This window comes from Acanthochromis polyacanthus, chromosome 20, assembly GCF_021347895.1.
Source record: "Acanthochromis polyacanthus isolate Apoly-LR-REF ecotype Palm Island chromosome 20, KAUST_Apoly_ChrSc, whole genome shotgun sequence".
NCBI lineage: Eukaryota > Metazoa > Chordata > Actinopteri > Pomacentridae > Acanthochromis > Acanthochromis polyacanthus.
In genome coordinates, this window is record NC_067132.1 from 21101083 (window position 1) to 21120229 (window position 19147).

At 41.0% G+C, this 19147-nt stretch overlaps 1 protein-coding gene across 3 annotated transcripts in view; it reads right to left on the reverse strand.

Moving 5' to 3' along the window:
- Positions 1-15634, reverse strand: part of dlgap1b (discs, large (Drosophila) homolog-associated protein 1b) — a 98951-nt gene extending 83317 nt beyond the window's left edge. For 2 of the 3 annotated variants that reach the window (XM_022207026.2, XM_051940358.1), the window contains exon 1: positions 15413-15633. The gene's annotated coding sequence lies outside the window, so the exon portion shown is untranslated. Of the gene's footprint in view, positions 1-15412 lie in introns of all 3 variants that reach the window. The other variant, XM_022207042.2, reaches the window with a different exon arrangement.
- Between the last annotated feature and the right edge of the window lie 3513 nt (positions 15635-19147).

A 19147-nucleotide genomic window follows, 5' to 3' on the forward strand; every position in this document is an offset into this window, starting at 1 on the left:
AAGTGGCGTCAAGAAGATCTTTTCTCACTTCGTTTATTGGAGCCTGAGAAAATGCCCTGGCTTGTCACAGCTATCCAAAGCTATTGGCTAGTGATGACCCTGACTAAGCCATTTTCTGCTGCCTGTGCACCCGTCTCTCTCTCTCTGCCAGAACCGCCAAGGAGATTTGGGTGTCCTCACAAACGCCAGTATTTCATGCTTTCGACACGCAGGCTTTCACTGTCTGTCTGCCTGGCAGCGTAGAAAGCATTTAGGAAAAAGGGAAAAAAACAGCATCCTCTTCTCGACAACTTGCTAATTATGCTACAAAGGGTTGCTTGCCGTCCATAATGCATTGGATGCATCTCATTCCAGAAAGGGACAATGCCATTAATTGATTTGCTTTCTGATCTCACATTAGTGAGTAAAAGGGTGTCTGTCTGTATTTTCCACTTGTTCTTCTATTTGATACGGCAAAACACAAACACAAGGCAAGAATTTCTGAGAAAGAGACCAGAATTTGAAAGCAGAATGCAGGCCAGAGCCACCTTATCCAGACTATAATGAAATGTCTGTCTCAATGGAGGTAGGGAAGTAAGTGAGATGGAAATGAATATTCAAGTACGGTTGAGAAAGAACAACTTAGAAATGTTTCCCTAGATCCCTTTAATACTGTCAGGTAGGTGAATGGTTTGATCAGACAGTAGCTACCGTGCATCGGAGCTGAACATCACACAGACTCAACCAGTCTTCCTTTTGAAACAAATATGTTGCTACATCACCGCCAGCCAAGATACACTAGAGGTTTAAACAAGACAAACATCCTTTCATATCGAGGGTTACGAAACCATAGATGTTGGGGATGAACAGATAATGTCTGTAAACTGGTGAAAGCAATTTAAAATGACTAAATAGTTCACATTTCTGCACAAATAAAACTTAAAATATGGGTTCTTGACTGCTTTTTCTCCAATTACCTTTCTTTATGAATTGCAAGGTGTCAAAGTCAGCTATGGAAATAAGCAGGGAACAGCTAATGCTAAATTAAGCTCAGTTCCTTTCACAGACTGTGAACTTGTGTTTGCTGAGCTTGTCATGGAAGTCTGGTCCTTAGATCTCCGCTGCACTGCAACGCTCATTAATCTATAAACGCACATTCACTCTTGAATCCATGCGTGAGACTTTGTGTGTGTGTGTGTGTGTGTGTGTGTGTGTGTGTGTGTGTGTGTGTGTGTGTGTGTGTGTGTGTGTGTGTGTGTGTGTGTGTGTGTGTGTGTGTGTGTGTGTGTGTGTGTGTGAACAGATGGAGTGGAGTGATTCTGATAAAAGAGCATTGTGATATGCATGAAGCATGAGACGCTGTCCGTGGTGCTGAAGTCATTCCTCTGAGCTGCACCGGTTTGCTCTCAGTCAGGGACATTCATTCATCTTTCTCTCTCTGCCTCACACACACACACACACACACACACACTCACAAACACATCACTTAATTTCAGCCAAAAACATATTTTGATCTCCCTGCAAATCTGCTGCCCTGACTTCAATCCAAAACCACTTTTATTACGTATATCTAGATTATCTATACTAAAAATGGCACGTCCCTGAAAAGGCTCAGCGAGAATACAGGCCTGACTGGTGACCTGAAAAAAGTGGCGACCAATAACAGGACGGGAAGCGGGCTAATTCCACAACAGCCCCATCATTCAGCCCACGGGGGCCAGACTGATGCCTGACCTCCAGCTGTCTGTCCATTTTGTGCTCAATTAGCAAAGAACTGTCCCTGTTGCACATGTGCAAAGATCTCTGCGCTTGTGACCTTTCTCTTCCCCACTAATTAAATTACTAATAAATCTTGACTCCAAATTTCTCTGTCACTAAAGAGTGGGACAAGGGGGAGACAAGAAGAGAGACGAGCCAGAATGAAGGTGACATCTGTAGAAGGGGCTGCTGATTCATTCCCCTCCTGGCCTCCTCTGCAGGTGGAAAATTGGGCAGCAAGGCAATATTCACCATCACTCAGTTGCCAGGACAATCTCACCGTGTAAAGGGCCACAAGAGGAAAGCCACTGTAGCAAAAGTGCAGGTTTTACACTAAAAGAGTCAACTTTGGAGCAGGAAATGAAAGCAAAAATAATCTACAAGATGGACGAAGATTAGATGTATTTAGCATACATCTACTGGAACAATTCATTTTGGTTCGAAGGCGTCCCAGCGAAGAAAATAAAAAGCAAAAAGACAGATGTGACCAATTTTGTCTTCTTCCTCTGAGGGTGAAATGACTAATCGTGAGTGAGTGTTCATGATGCATGTGCCCCAAAATTGTCACAACTCACTTTTGTGGTCTGCTATGTCATTCGAGCCATGTCAGTTTCATACAAAATAAACGTGGAAAAATAAGGCCTAATACCACAGACTGTGCAAGCTGTGTGAGAAAAAAGCTAAATAGAAGGGACAATCTCGATGATTGGCCATAAATAGAGCTCTGTCCTTCAGTGTTCATCCATGCTGCTTATTAGATTGAGAAGATGGTTTTTCCCTCTCGTCTTCTCTCTCCCTCCCACCTCCTTCCATGCCTGCCACCTTGGCATGGGCTGCATTTTGGCGTCGTACCACAGTTCCAGGCCCTCCCTCTTCTGCCTCCACTCTCCCTCTCTTTTCTCTCCCTTACAGCCAACATGTTGATTTATTGCTGAACTTAAACACACCTCACAAGGAGTTGCACTTATTTTCCACCGCCTCGCTGATGCCTTTTACGGACTGTTGCGAAAAGATCTCATGTGAAATCCTCTACTGATAACAGTCAATTTGGACTTAATATGAAAAATGATTGTCTCTATAAACCAAGAGATAATCCAGGAATTAATGCAAACATGGCATTTGGCTTAGTTCCATTTCAGTTATTGTTTGGAGTCTTGAATGTAGATAAACTGAATGAAGGGAGATGATACAAACTATGACAGACTGTAGGAAAAAAAATGTACTTTCATGCTACATAAACCCTGGCAATATTCTAAGTAGACAGGAAAATGGCTTCTAATGAATAATCTTCCAAACTGTGGTAAACAACAGTTAAAATCATGTTGCTATCAAAGCCGACCCTCCTCATTACTCACACTGGAATAAAACCAAAACTACCAGTAATGTCAAGGCCCTGCAAACATCAACATCGCCCATTCCAACACCATATATGGCTCTTATTTCGCTTGTTTCTGTGTGAAAACAACCCTGAGCACTAGCACCACGCATTCACTCATTCACACACTGACACACACACACACAGACACACACACACACACACAGTCACCATCTGTCACGCTGTAACCTCCCCGAGTTCGCTTTCCCTCGCCGTCCTGCTGGGACACATGCTCACTAATGATTCCATAACTTTGTTACCACCTCATTATGGCAGTTAGTAAACGTCGTAGCTAGATTTACCACTTTGTAAAGGACTAGCAGTGAGGACTCATCTGCTTGACAGTCGTATTGATTCACTGCACCGTGACGAACAGACCAGTGAGACTGCCTGGTAGCGACGCTGACCTCCACCTGCTCTCCTGCTACTGCCGTCATTATGTCCATCTGCCTCGTCCTCTTCTGCATCTGATAATGCCGCGATAACAGTCACAGCTCAACAATCGACTGAAATATGCTCCAACCTAAGTAAAACACTTCTGTGGACAATGAAAGGCTGTCATGTACAACAGCTTTCGGGCTCCAATCAGTACATGCTGACACACACACACACACATCTACGGATTCATACCACCTGGGAAAAAAATATCATAGTAAAGTGACTTGCCAGGGTACACAAACACAAGCAAAAATCAGGATTTGACGACCAAAAGAAGAGAATCTTGCGCCAAACTGGCTCCACGGCAGAACACCCTGAGAGGACGCAGCATGAGGAGTTTCCCTCTGCAGTGATTATATAAGGCAAATGTGCACTGTCTTTATGCGTTTTCAGAGGGAAACCTGTGAGAGGCGTCAACAATGATCTCAGAGGAAGAACGATTCTCTTATTGCCAAAGGGTTTCCTTTGAATGCAGCCAGAAACATTTCAGTGTTTACAGCTCCTTTGCAAGTTTATTTCAACCCACTGGGGAACTTTTCTGTGACGGTGTCATTTAAAAAACGGCCTGGATGGACAATGTGGAGTCAAGTAAGGACTGAGCAACTCCTGCTGGCTGGGGTGAAACAGTAAGCTACTAGAGGTGGAAACCCAATCAGATTAGTGAGGGATAGGGTGAGGATAGAGCAGAAGGGGTTCCCTTGCATTCAAACTAGACCAGTGACCTTTTAGTTAAGAGATGATCAGTCGGTCTTTGGAGCAGATAATCCCTAGAAAAGCTGGACTTAAAGACTGTACAATGGTTTTTCTCTCGCTAATACACAAACATGCAACACTAGAGCAGCACATACAGTAACAGTTGTTTGCATAATGGGTTTTTTCCTAAAGAAACAGCTGTATCCTGTTTGTGTGAGTACATCTGTTGGTATACGAGCAACACAAAGCAACCATAATCATTAACAAAGATCCTGGTCGCAGCAACATCTAATGTAACATCTTACAAAATGACCGAGCGATGGAGATGATGAATTATCACAGCATAATTCATAAATGTCACATGATACATGTATCTCCAAAGAAAGGTTGTAAGACGAAGGATAGCTGTAATGCGACACCATCCTCTTAACATAAAATCATGTTCTCTTGTGTGCCTCGTCTGCACAGCACATTAGCCATCTCCTCCTTGTTCTCCCGCTTGCATTGCCTCCTCATTCATTGGCCCTTGTGCCTGATTTAGCCAGTGCCTTGGGCCTGCAGCAACTGGCGGTGGTATAGAGGGCCATGTAAATGTCACCGTCTCAGAGGCTGTGCTCTGCGGAGCGTGAAATGAAATCTGGCAGAGTTTTAGGGCCTTGCCTTTCCTCACATGGACATTCCACAGTACATGGGCCCTATATAAAACTCCAGCGCATGTTATGATTACATCTGGACCCCCCCCCCCCCCCCCGCCTACTCACTTTATCAATTATTTAAGCGTCAAATATGTTGCAGCACTGGAGTCACTTCAATGCGGGAATAAACATATTCCCAATGTGATTACTGTTATTAGTTCAAAAACAGATTATTATTTCTGTCGTATGAAAGCTAGCTTTGCTAATCCAAAAATCATCCTATGGATCAAGCAACCATATCAAGATTACTGTATGTTCTGTCCGTGTACTGTGTAATTGGACATGTAAACTTCACATCTAAACAGTGAGGGACATTTCTAAGCTTCCTATCTAAGCATCACATCTCAATCACAGCACTTTTTCTGAAACTATAATGGCTGACACTCTCTCCCTGCAGGAGGAGGTAGAAGTGCTTCAAGCACTGTAAGCTGGCACAGAAGGACGGTGAGTAGTTCAACATTTCACTGCAGGAAAGGTTCCCTGTAGGGTTTCATCTACTGGGAAGATTGGCAGTATGCTTGAGGGGATCTCTCTCAATTAAAATCGAGAATACAAACGGGGGTTTTCAGTCTGCACCGATGCCGTTTTTGAAACAAAACCTCCGTGCACAGTCAGTACTGCCTCAGACCATCTCCTGTGGGCTTTTGTAGTCAAGGCTGAAATCAAAGTAAGCCCCTGTACTGTGCATGTAGGGCTTTTAAAGAGGGAAAAAATGTGGTTAATGCATTTCGGTGTGACATTCGGGACACACAAGCCATTCTTCTACCTCGAGCTGTCAGCGTTTAGACGAGCTCAATAAAAACCCAACATTATCCTCTATTCAGAAGTGATGAGATCAATTAAAGGCTGTCATCACAAAATATCTACTCTTTTAAATACCCATTGTTGAAATTACCCTCTATTGCTTATCGCCTCTATTCATCTCCCAGCCTGGCACTTAAAACCCGGCACTTGCGGACGTTTACAAATAGGCTCCTCTGTTCCATTTGGAGCTGTACCTTTTGCAGCTTATCTTGTGTAACAGGCTCTTAAATAAATCTCCTTGCTTTAAATACACAAGAAGCTGTGCTCACTAAGGCTTTCCTCAGTGTTGGGTCACATGACACAGTCTGGACCTCCCACGGCGACTGACAGGCACGTGACATGCTAATGCCAACTACTGTCTACGCTCAGGGCAGAGGGTGGTTTAAAGTCCATCTGTGGTCATTGATTTAACCCCGAAAAAACTTATTTCTGTGCATCAAGGTCACATATTTGGAAGTGTTATCAATGAAAAAACAGCATTTTTCTGCTTTAAAATGGCATAAATGTAACTCTACATTGCTGTTTTTGCTAGAAAGCGCAGATCTATGAAGTCCACTCCTCCCACAGCTGGAGCCCAACTGATTCACCTATTACTCCGTTCAAAAACTGTAAAATTACTCGACAAGTTCTTATTTTGGAATAATTCAGCTACACATTTATAACCGGAAACTGATTCTGAAGAATGCAGGAAGCCTCACCCTGCATTGATGGGACTGGTTTCTTAGGTTTGTTACAAATGAAACCCAGGGAGTCTAAATTGATGCTTTTCATACTGTCATCAGTACACTGTAGTCTCTAGGTGCAAATGCCCATATGCATGTTGACAGCTTATTCTGCTCATGATGTGTCTTCAAGCATATAAAAAAAACACCATTTGGATGAGTTAACAACGTAAAAAAATTTTAAAATAAAAAACATTTAAATGACACCACACCAATACAAAACAATACAAGCAAACAGCAAAGTACTTTATCATTACCGAAGAACTGGGCCCTGTGGTACAGTAATGTGTTCCGGATTTGCGGAATCACACTTGCCTATGAGCTTTAAAATGGATGAATAGAACGGCGATCGCACACTGTCTTGCTGCGTGACAGTGCCTGGCAACTCAGAGACTAGTCAGTGCTGGGGAGATCTTCGTCATGCCCCTGATTCATCGTCATCCTCCTTCTCCTGTCACAGCTAGTGAGAAGCGGCCAGGCCAGCTGCTACCGGCACTGCAGAAAGCCGTGGCATGGAGGGATGCTGGCAGGTCAGGAGAAGCCCCCCTAACTGCTCCACCAAGCCAAATCTCACAAAACTGACACTGTGAGTAATAAGACGGTGCGTGCTCCAAGCAGAGGGAGGAAAACCTTGATGTATGCTGGAATAAATAAAAGTACTAAGTAAATAAGAGTGTTTTTCAAACTGATTTGATGCTGCTTGTCATCCAGTGTTACTGTGACTGCATACTGAATATTCTCTACTGCTGCTGCTTCTCCCAAAAAGCAATCAACTAGCAAACCATGGAGTGGCTATTACTGTAAAGTAGTAACAGCAAACAGCATGTATTAGTCACAGAGATTAATAGTGATCATAACAGTTCATCAAAAATGCCTCTACAAAACAAGACATGATGATTTTCAGTTGTTTTTATCAGCAGATTGGTTTTGCATATTATAGAAAGAGAGTTCACAAGGAGTATTTACAAATTTAATGAAACCATTGGCCGAAACTATTTTTAGAAATTCATCTTGAAGAAGAAAGAAAGAATTTCCTTTAAAGTTACACTCTAAGAAGTAAAACTAGTTTTAGTTTTGTCCAATTTGAAAATGTGTTGGTCTGCATAATAGCTTCTTCAGCAACTGTTGCTCTGACAACATGCTTCCCTGCATCCTCTCAGTTGCTCAGCATCTCATATAAAGTCTTTGAGCAGCTCTGCTGGACCGCGTTAAAAGAAGGCTTCAACAATGCAGTAGTGCACTTCCGTAAAATTGGCAGACATGACTGACAGGAAAGTAGGATTTTACCTTTCTTATAATGCATCTCAATAGCATCTATTAATAGAAGCTTACTAACTATCCTCCTAAACCCTCACTCTTTTCACAAAGGTCACTTTTTTTGCTTTTTTTTTTAACCAAACATGATGACCCAACAGTTTAGACGTATCCTTATTTGAAATTCTAATTCCGCTATGCCAAATTATCTGAATTGAACTCGGTGAAATCTGGTATAATCACCAGCATCCGGTTTGGATTGCAAAATCCCTCATCAGTGTCAGGGAACGATGAAAATGTCACATTAATTTGTCCTTGCAGGATGTGACACCTGTGCTATGTGGAGGTTAAATAGTTTGACATGACACTGATTGTGTCCCGATATCATCCCATCTAGGTGGCAAAGGTTTGATGATAAAGACTGCCATGAAAACATTTTTGCCAATGAAATAATTCAACTAGACGCCGCTGGAATAGGACACACATTAAAAACACCTTTTTACAATGTCTGGATAATAACAGTAGCTATCAGGCTGTCAGGCTGTAAGAGTCGGGAGTGTCTATTTGTTCAGTAACAAGAAATATATGTTATGAAAGCTTTCTGTCTGGCATTCTTTGAATTAAAAAAATTGCCTATTATTTTGTCTGTGCTTATAACTATTATCTGCTTTATGTCTTTGTGCTATTCAGGATCACCTCTCACTGTTCTATCAATACCACAATCTTAAGTGCCTTCTGCCAAAACAGCAAGATCTTGTCAAGATCTTCTCAAAAGAGGCATAAATCCCATTTTCTCATCAATGTCAGTCTAACAGACAAGCTATCTAGACTTTCCTGAAGCTTGAGCATGCATGCAAATGGGAGCCTCTGGCTTTCCTGTGTACACATGGTAACAGACTTTGGTACAAAGAATTTAGCATCAACGCTGCCACTGGCTTTTCAGCTTTTAGTCTATAAATGTTTGGAATTATAGGGGGAAACCCTGCTCAAAAACAGCGTTGGTGTTTGTACAAACATTAGCAAAATGCCATTTCTGAGGCCTCATTGCTTTGTAATAGTTATGTGCCTTTCACATATGCCAGCAAAAGGTTTTAAAAAGAGTCATTTCAACATGAAACATGCCTTCTAACCCACTCACATGCGGAGCCCTCCTGAGTGAGGCAATGATGGGCCGCACTTAACTGCTTTTCACACAAAAAGAATGTGAAATTATAAGTGCGAAACATGATAATGTGAACCTTTCATGGCAAATCATTTTGACAGCATGACTGCCAGTTGACTTTTGATTATATTTGATAGTCTTGCTAAGGTTAGAAATAGAAGCGGAGGAACTTTACTATATTTCACATGGTAATGTACCTGTCAGATCAGCTAGGTGGAAATTTTGAGTGTTTTGGGTGGATGGTTAGGTTCAGTAACTGATTTGACTCCTGATTTATATTTACTGCAGGAGAAATCTCATCCACCAAATATTTACAAAGATATATAGCATTTTAGGTTGTTAAATTGAGTATGATTTCTGCTGTCATAAATAGCTGCAAGAGGAGACTTACAAGATGAGCTAATGCAATGGTGAAAATGACGGGAAAGAGATAAGAACAGTCAAAGTAATCTAATTGCACTGTAGATGCAAGCAGATTTAATGTTATAGTCAGTTCTGCACACTGAAATTTAGCATCTACTAAATAATGTTGGAATTATTACTTCAGGACCTTCAAATTGAAGACGACAGAAATCAGAGAATTTGATTATTTATATCTTCAAAGTCCAAGATTTGCTCATAAAACATTATGTATATATATATTTTTGCAAACATCTAAAAAGACATTGAAGTATGCTGTACTAAACTGTGGAGCTAGACTGTTAAATATCATTTTTGCCAGAAATCATGAATCACACTGGAGACTAATTTTGCACGAGTCCTCCCATTATAACAGTATAAAAACTAGAATGCATTTGATAGATCCAAAGTTGCTACACCTACTGCAACTTACGCTTTACTAGCTAACTATGCCTTCATCCAGCAAATGCAGGACAACTGGGACTGGGATAATCCACTACTGTTGAATGGGGCTGAACTGACGATCTCTGTCCATATACACACCCTTGATCCTCCATTCCCGCTGTATAAGTTGTCCTGTGTGCTTAGCTTATTAAAGCAGGTAACAGTCCCCTGGTGCAAAGTGACAAAAACACTCTATGTCTACAGCGTGCATTTGTAATTTCACATTTAACCCATTTGGTTCCATTAAACCGAATTCAGGTCCATTTGCACAGTTTTTGTGATTCATTTAGGCTGGTGTGAAAGCATTCGACGTCTTCAGGATCAGTGTTTCACAGTGGACAATGCATTACATTTTTTGAAGATCTTGAAACCTAATTTGGCAATCTTGGGATCATTCAAAACAGTTTCTTGTAGCATGAAAAACTCAATACATATGTAAAATCACTGCTTGACACTACCTTCATAAATCAGAACAGACGTCAGCTCGTTTTCTGTTGATCAGTAGAGGTCAAACTGTTGTAGCTCTAAAGTAAACATACAAAAAGTTTACATCACCGTCAGATAACAGGCTGATCAGGCAGCCACATTCAGGTAAATCATCCTTGGATGTGCATTTGTGCCTTTTTGAATGTATATATGCAGCCTGAGCCTCCATGGTGGAGAAATGCCCATGCTTATTAGATTGCAAGCAATCGGATAGTGAAGCATGAGTCTTTATATAATCCACTGCAAGCCACTGCTTCCTCTATTAAACCACAAATCTGCTTCTCACAGTAACACTGTTATTGGAATCAGCTCGCAGGTGACCACAGACTCCACAAAACTGCATGAAAACCATAATGACATAGCTATCTCTGGGATGACTTTTTCCCTGAGAAACCGTTTGCAATGCTACATTTCTATCCAGCCACTCGCCTCCCCATCAGTGGAGAACATCAGAATCTACCGCTATCAATAAGAATGTTTAAACAAGCCGGGCAGCGAGCAGAGAGTTTTCGTACAGAATGGCAACAATAATAGGATGCATGCGCTATCGCCCCACACGCAACATCAGCAACACTTGAAAATTGCTTAGCATTCAGCGGCTGATTCTAGCAATGAAAAGGATATGCATGTGTACTGAGAGAGGGAGAGGGGGAGTGTGTATAGGCAGTCCTCCCCAGTGTCTGGCTGAAGGCCTCCCTGGTGGATTATGTTACCCAACAATGGCAGTGGCCTTTCACAGTTGGAGCATGCTCCAATAGCTGGAAGGCATACAAACATGCCTCTCTTCCCCTTTCCCTCACTCTCCCACCAGAATTGACATTGTCCCCTGGCAAATACAAGTCTACAGTATGTCTTTATATCAACAAATATGTGTCCTAGTTTCTGTTGCGAGGAAAGTTCAAAAGAAAAGCAGGCGATCACAGCAAAGTATGTCACCAGAGCGTGGCATGCTGCGGCTTGAATGGCATCACACATGAGCTGCATGGGCTGAAGATAAAAAGGGAAAATGTCTGTGATTAGAAATGCTAAAAAAAATGGATAAATAATAGAAATATATTTTTTTTAATGATTTAAATATAGTAAATCTGTGCAATATTACTGTCACACAATGTATAAGTTCGGCCCCGTTTTTATTGTCAACATGAGAATTAATGCTTAATACGTGACTAGACATTATCTGTAAATTGACAAAACAGGGAAAATTTTAATCCATTAAATATCTATCCATCTATCTATCTATCTACGTATATGATAAAGTAATGCTTAAAAAATAATTTAACCTTTCAAAGTTTTAAATCATTAGTACACAGAATTCTTCTGTATCTGTAAAATAATATTATATCTTCTGATTTAATACAATAACAGGAGTGTAGTTTCATGTTAAATGTGGTAAAAAAAAATAAAAATAAGAAATTACCACATTTGCTGAAATTGTGTACTATTTTGGCCTGTTTTTTTCTGTTAATATGTACATTTTCTACATTGACAAAACAAGGAAAATGTATATTTTTACTAGATACTATCTGCAATTTACATTATTTTGTTGTGAAATTGTGATTTGTGAACTGTAATTTTCAGTAATACTTAAAAGAAATTATTCACCCTTTTTTACTGAATATACATATTTTTTGAGAAGTAATGGCAAATATCTCTAATAAAAATATTTATTGTTGATTTTACCACGTCCAAAAGTACAGATTTTTCATTTGGATACATGTTTACAGTTTTGATCTGTTGTTGTTGTTTTTTGGTTGGTTGTTTACTTGTAAGCTGCAAGTTAATACTTTTTTAGAAAATCCGTTATTAGCTGTAATTTAACAAAACAGCAAAAATCTGTTATATAATACTAAATTGTAACAGCTAGAAAATGCCTTTTTTACTGCGCAGACAGCGCAATGATGTGATAAAACATACTGTAAATGTCTTTGTGTTTATAATATGTATAGAGATGCACAGTATCAACACAGAGATACAGACAGCCTGAGGCACAGACTGTAGTATGACCTGCAGGCATGAGGAGAAGCTACAATGGTAAACAGTGCTCTTCATCAGTGACTTCAAAGCTGCTGCACTCACAGAAATCTCTCAGCAGAATACTGTACATCCAGCAAAGTGACATCATCAGTAATGTACTCTGCCTCATGGTTCAGTTGCAGCCTGTTATCAGGGTAGCGGATTTGACCCACAAATTAATTATACTTGTCAGCTGAGTGAGTGTTTCAGATAAATGAACATTAGCTGATATCAAAGTGTGCAGAAAAAAAACTCACAGTGTCAGACATGTTACTAAGAATAAATCCTACAGAGCCGAAAGTGATTTTTTTTCCATCCTAAAACTTCCCAAAAGGCAGATAATCTCCAAAGAGCGGTATTAGTACATTTATTCGAGCAGTGACTCTATGTTAATGCAACAACAATCTGCCGGGGTGCAGGGAGGCCTGTTTCAATGGCGATGGCGCTCGCATTCTCCATGAGGAGATTCATAAAGATGTTCAGCTCCGTCTAAACCCTCACAGTTTGGATCCCAAAAACAGTAAGGTTCTCCACTGGCTTCCCCGAGGTAGCGCACAACTTGTTCTCTTGCATTTTGGAAGGGAAAAAAAATCCACAGGAGAAAAGCCGAAGAAATTAAATTGCCCTGCTGACAGTTCCCATATGACCAATCCAAGCAGCTAAGTGTGCCAGAAAGCGCGCAGGCTGAGATTACAGGACTAGAGCGCGAGTGCTTCAAGAGTCCCCTCAAGCCAAACTAGTATAGTCTTCTCATTGCGAGAGCGGCGACACCTCAGAAACAGAAGATGTCCTGTTCTCATAAGTGAACCGCAGAAGAGCAACAAGATGAAGTGGGACCTGACAGGGATCAGCTCTGTTGAACAGTGCGGCGCAATTAAAAATCAGGCAAAGAGAAAAGAAAAAAGAACACGGCCTGGATTTACAGCACATCAGAGAGTACGGCAATAGCTGACTCATCACTGCTGCCTTCCACAACCATCATTACGACACGACTGTGACTTCTGGCCTTCGCTAATAAAACCTGAGGGGGGACAAGTTATGAGTAACAGCTATGTCATCACTGTGCATTGCAAAATCTTCTTTGCCGTCATCATCCCTTATTTTTCTTGTAAGTCCTCGAGGGTGTTAGAAAGCAATATTTGTGCCACAGTCAGTCTTAGCCTCCTTCCTACCCTCTGGTCTTCTTCAATCTGATGGTCCCGTTTTATAATTTCATTTTAATTTCAGGGTTCCGTGGCTTCAGAGACAATCTCAAACCGAACAGAAATGTTTGGACAGTCGGCGGTGACACATTTGCATCTGGACGGCATTATCTGCATAATTACGCGAGGCTTGCTGAGTACGGCAGAAGTGTGAAAAACATACAGAGATTGTAAAATATTCAAAAGCCCCTTATCTCACCTCGAAAGCATCCTTAATATTCCACCGGCAGCGCTTGGAAAGCAGCGGCCGAGTGCGGTGTTTACAGGTATTTTGTAGCAGAGCAGATCTCATCGTGTTTTAACTAAACTGGCAGTGCTTAGTTCAACAAAAGCACAAACACAGACATGAGCAGGATAAGCCCTCCACTAATCGACGTGGAATTAAGAAGTGGAAAGTCGGCGGATTGTTGCATTTTCATCATCTGAGCATATGATACAAGGGGAAGCTGCTACAGCTGGTGAAAGTGTCAAGACAAAAAAAAAAGGGTGCAAATGAAGAAGAGCTCAACACACAGTCCATCATTATCTGACAGGCCAAGACGAACAGCAGCTAATGATCACTCCGACACTCAGTAGTATGAAGCCACCGCAGTCAGTCGTACGTGCAAGAAGGGTCTCTAATGGGAGATGGGATTGGAGGGGGGGGGAGTATATGCTGGGCCTTGTGTATAACATGGAAAAGCAGTGCACATTTATGGCTTAAGAAAGTGGCAGAGGCACAGAGAGAAGATCAACAGATTGAGGGATTGTTGGCTGCTTCTTTGAGATAAGAGCTTGGGAAAACCTCCGCTTTTCACTTTTAGTAAGAATGCAAGATAATGAAGGTAGAAAAAAACTTAAATATCCCTCTTGTTCTGGAAAATCTGCAGCTTCCATGCAATATTCCCAGTGCTTCATTGGTTTAGCTGCTAATGGCTTCTTCATACTCGGTTGACCTCTTAGCCTTGATCCCTTTACCTCTGCTGTAGTCACAACAGCAGTTTTATTTTTTCTTTCCTCCCTCCCTCCCTCCTCCACACACAATAATTACTGAGCGTATTCTAATAGCGTATAATTTCCATCCACACCAGGAGTCATTAACGCAGCTTTATTCTCTTAGACAAACTGGTTGTGCATTAGCATCGTGCAAGTGATCCGTTCATACCACAGCTGGAGTTAGTCTAGAGAGTAATTTACAGATGTAATGTGGTCCATTTATGCTGGGCTGAATTGCAGGGGCGACTACTTGAGGCACTGTTTTGTAGATCACACATTCAGTCTGGAGCAGTGCAGACCACATGCAATTTCCAAGGGGACTGAGTGACCAAATAGCCTGACAGAGCAGCTTCACATTACAACAGGAATAAGGCATGTAGCCCTTAATGTAGAGTGGAGTCTGTGCACCCTGCATGGAGATGTGTCCAGAATACCATCTCAAAGCTCTGGATGTGGAGACTGATGGCACATGTTCTGATGGCCAGCAATGCAGCCTCGTCCTACAAGTGGCAGCAGGCATGTTCGGATTTTATTTCCTTGGATAAGAATAAGCTATTTGCAAAGAATAGGCAAAAAAAACAAAAAAGAAATCCTGCAGCTCGTCCTCATATTAAAATGCCAAAGACGCAACTGCAGACGCGGTTGCTCCGTCAAGGCGCACGGATGGAGTGATTGGATATTTCACTCCTGCCTCATTATCACTTACGGCAAGTCACAGGGACGGCTGTCAGCGAGCCAAAGGAGAACATGCAGTTCAACAACTTTGTTAAAAATTAATTCCCGATTTCTTTTAAGGTGTCCCGGGTTTAAGACAAAGTTACGGAAATCTAAACAATCACCGCAGTTAATATGCAAACACGAGAGGAAACAGTGATACTTGCGCGCTGCATGTTGAAAAAAGTGGCTCTCGAAGCGTGTTTTGGCAAAGTCGCTTTTAACTGACAAGTGCAAACAAATTCTCACCGCAGAATGAATGAAACGAGGAAACAATTTGCGCATTTTGCCCCTCTTACCTTGTCAACACAGTAGACTGGCCGTCCGACAGTCGCCTCGGAGTGTAATCCAGTGAATTCCGCTGCAAATTGCTGCTTTGCTTTGAGATTATTACAAGTCGGGGTTGATCATACAGGACGTCACTTGGATGGTAAGGTCCCACAGACTGTAGTATCTTCCTCTATTGCTCCGTCTGTGGGTTGCAGAGGCATCACTGAACGTATGAAACAGCGCTTCACATGAACGGAGAAAAGTAAAGTCCGACATGGAGTCTGCGGCCTGGAGTCCTCATCCCTCATCAACACCGTCCGCAATTCTACAAAACACATTCAGACTGTTTATTAGAAATATAATAACAACAATTCTAACATAAATCACATCTATTATTTGATAAATTTAGGATAAATATACCCCAAACAGCCAGGAAAGTAAAACTGGGTGGGCCACGTGCATTTAATTTCTCAGTAATTAGCCTAACTCATTTAGTGGTTGAGGCTAACAGCTAAAGGGCTAATGGCTAATTTTAGGTATTTCATCATTGTCAACAACAGAAAATATTAATATATCAATATGCGTGTATAAATACAATAAAAAAAGCAAAAGTGGGTGGTCCACAGGTCCCCTTAAATTGTCTACAATTTAAGCGAGGGGGGGTTTGTCAGTGGGGGGGGGGGGGTAGTCTGTCCCCACCCTAACTCCTTTAGGGGTTGAAGCCCTAGCTTAAAGCTAATTGCTATAGGCATTTTATCAATGTCAACAACAAGTATATTGATATAGCTGACACAGGTGCATAGGGTGCATAGGTGCATTTAATGAATTAAAAATGAATCTAATTCATCTACAGTTTGAGGCTAATATCTAAAAGGTAATGGCTAGTCTCAGGTGTTTCATTGCCAATGTCAGCAACAAAAATGTTGACACTGTACAAGTAATATGGCTAAAAATGTGCTTAACTACGTATCACTTAAATTAAAACACTTTAAAAATATATGTATTATTAAAAAGAGCCTGAGCATACTGCTAAGCTACCTTTCAAAGCCATTTTCACCTGGGCAGCTAATAAACTTCATCACCTTACAAAGAACACTCTGGAAATTTTGTTTGATTTTTTGTTTTACATTCATTTGTCGCATTTATATATATATATATATATATATATATTTGTTTTGTTTTTTAACTGCCATTTTTGTGGTGAAGAATGCATTGTTGACCTCAATTTTTAAGTTAGTACGGTCAAGAAACTGTTAAAAAAAGGGGGGGGGGGGGGAGAATTTTAGCATCTCCAATTCTAGCAACAAAGAAGACAATCCATCTGGAAGAAGACTAGGTTTTAAGCTTGACAGCTTTAACACAGCCACTACAGGACTTTGTGGTAAAATTGCCTGCTTAAAAGGAATCTTTGGATTTGTTGGGTTTCTCTCTGTAATGGTCTCCTCAAGGTCTCCACATTGCTATTTGTGAAGTGCCTTGAGATGACATATGTTATGAATTGGCTCCATATATATATAAAAGCCCCTATTTCCAAGGTCAATCCAGCTGTCAGTTTATTTCAAACCTGCCTGATTTCATTCACTGTTGCAATGGTTGCTTGTCTTCAGGTTCTGATAAATATTTCAATTTAAAGAATGTCTTCTATTTATTACAGATATAGGCTGTAAAATAAAGGGATTATTGAAACCTAGCGATTCTTGTGTTAATTTAAAAATGTATATTCAGTCACTTACACCCAGGGCGGAAAAAAACAATATTTGTACCACACAGTGCAAACATGAATATGGCACAGGCTTCTGCCATTACTCCTTAGCAGTCATAGCGCTGAATGACTTGAAGCTACTCTGCTGGGAAGGAACAAGAACCAACAAAGCAGCCCAGCCACTGCTCTGTGCCTGCCAGCCTAGATCTAATAACAAGGTTGCATACTTCAATGGCATAACCCTGGCAACAGCAGCAGCACCAAAGACTGAACTTGCTGTGGGCTACTGGTGTGTTAGTGTAGACTCTGAATTATCAGGGTTTAACCAAATCAGTTACGCATGCAGAGTGATACACGGCTCTGGTTTTGGATGTGGTGTTGCACAAGAAAACATCTGCATTGAGATATTATTGGGGGGATTTACTGTTGCCTGGAGCCTTTTCATCATCTAGCAATCAACAATTTATTGGTGTCAGTCAGTCGATAAAGGCGTTCCCTGAAAGTGTCGGTGAAATCAATACTTCCCCCGTCACGCAACGCACATCCCAGAGGTGGAAAGAGGGAGAGGGAGAGAGAAAAAATAAATAGGGCTATAACGAGTGGCCACACTTGCTCTGTATGCAAATAAGATTGATTATCTGTGTTGCTAGTAGAGGATTATGAATGAACTGAGTTGAAATAGATTTGTATAATTCACGGCTCATATCAAACTGTGGTAATTTCTACTAAGTTGTCTTCCAATTCACTCCCTTTGACATTTATTATCGGTGGAATGATTTAATCCTACTTGACCCCAACGTGATGACTGATGTCGTCTCAGGGGAAAACTAAATTTTCACCCAAAGCTGACAGCGGTAAGTCCCTGTGAGCGGTTCAAGATTGTTTACTGTGTGTGGTGTCTTTAAGGGAACTTATGCTGGTGTAGTGAGTCCCTCAGGAGGCAAGTGTGATCTTATTTGCGTCACAGCATCTTGTAAATACAGTACACCAGTGATGCTAGCTTACACATCAAAGTGTGGCTTGCCTTTTTGAAAACCTACCCAGGCTGAAAAACAGAAAAATGCACAAACTAAAAATGAATAAAACCCCAGCATCCCTGAGGCTGGTCAACAAATCAATTCAACAGCAGTGGAATTATATTTATATTTATTTGAAAACTGAAAAATGGAACCACAAAGCAGCATATTTTCCCACATTTTTCAGCTAATGTGTTGTAAAACCATCATCTATGCATTTGATCTTACTGGTAAGATTTAATCCACCTGACAGAAGTGTGCATTTTGTAAAGACATTAGTGGTTCCAGTCTGTAACAGAATCCAGTCCTGGTCTTACCTCCCTCTCAGGCTCAGCATGCAACAGCCAGCTATTTATCAATAATTCATTCCAAAGGAGGTTTGCAAACATATGAAAAATGACAGAAAGTGCAAAGTAACTGCTAAACTGCTCTGTTGTGACAATTACTATTAAATCACACCTTGACAGTTTGTCAGAGGCACAAATTCTTCAGCTGTCACACACACACACACACACACACACACACACACACACACACACACACACACACACACACACACACACACACACACACACACACACACACACAAACCTCCAAGAAGCCATTTGACTGCATTTCTTTCTTGGTATATGTGCATTTTTTTAATGTAATGTCAGTACAAACACATTTTGTAATGTGGTTTTCATATATTGAATCTGAGTAATCTTGTGGCTTATAATTACATTTCTAACTATTTGATTAATCAAATGTATGATGCTGGCAGATGAAGCACAAGCCATATTCATGTAAATTATTAATCATTCCACATCATTAAAAATTCTGCTGATGCTGCCATCGCAATGACAGCCTTGTAACAGTGCAAATCCTAATGAGTGTGTTTATAAATTGGATCAAAACATCAAATAACACTGGAAAACCTCCTTTGATATGTTGGCTGAATAATAATAATAATAAGTCTGAATTGCGTAACATGGGGAAGGAAAACAGAATCGTTTTTTTATTTGTGGCAGCATATTGATTGCAGCAGTAGTATGCGGCAGATGTCA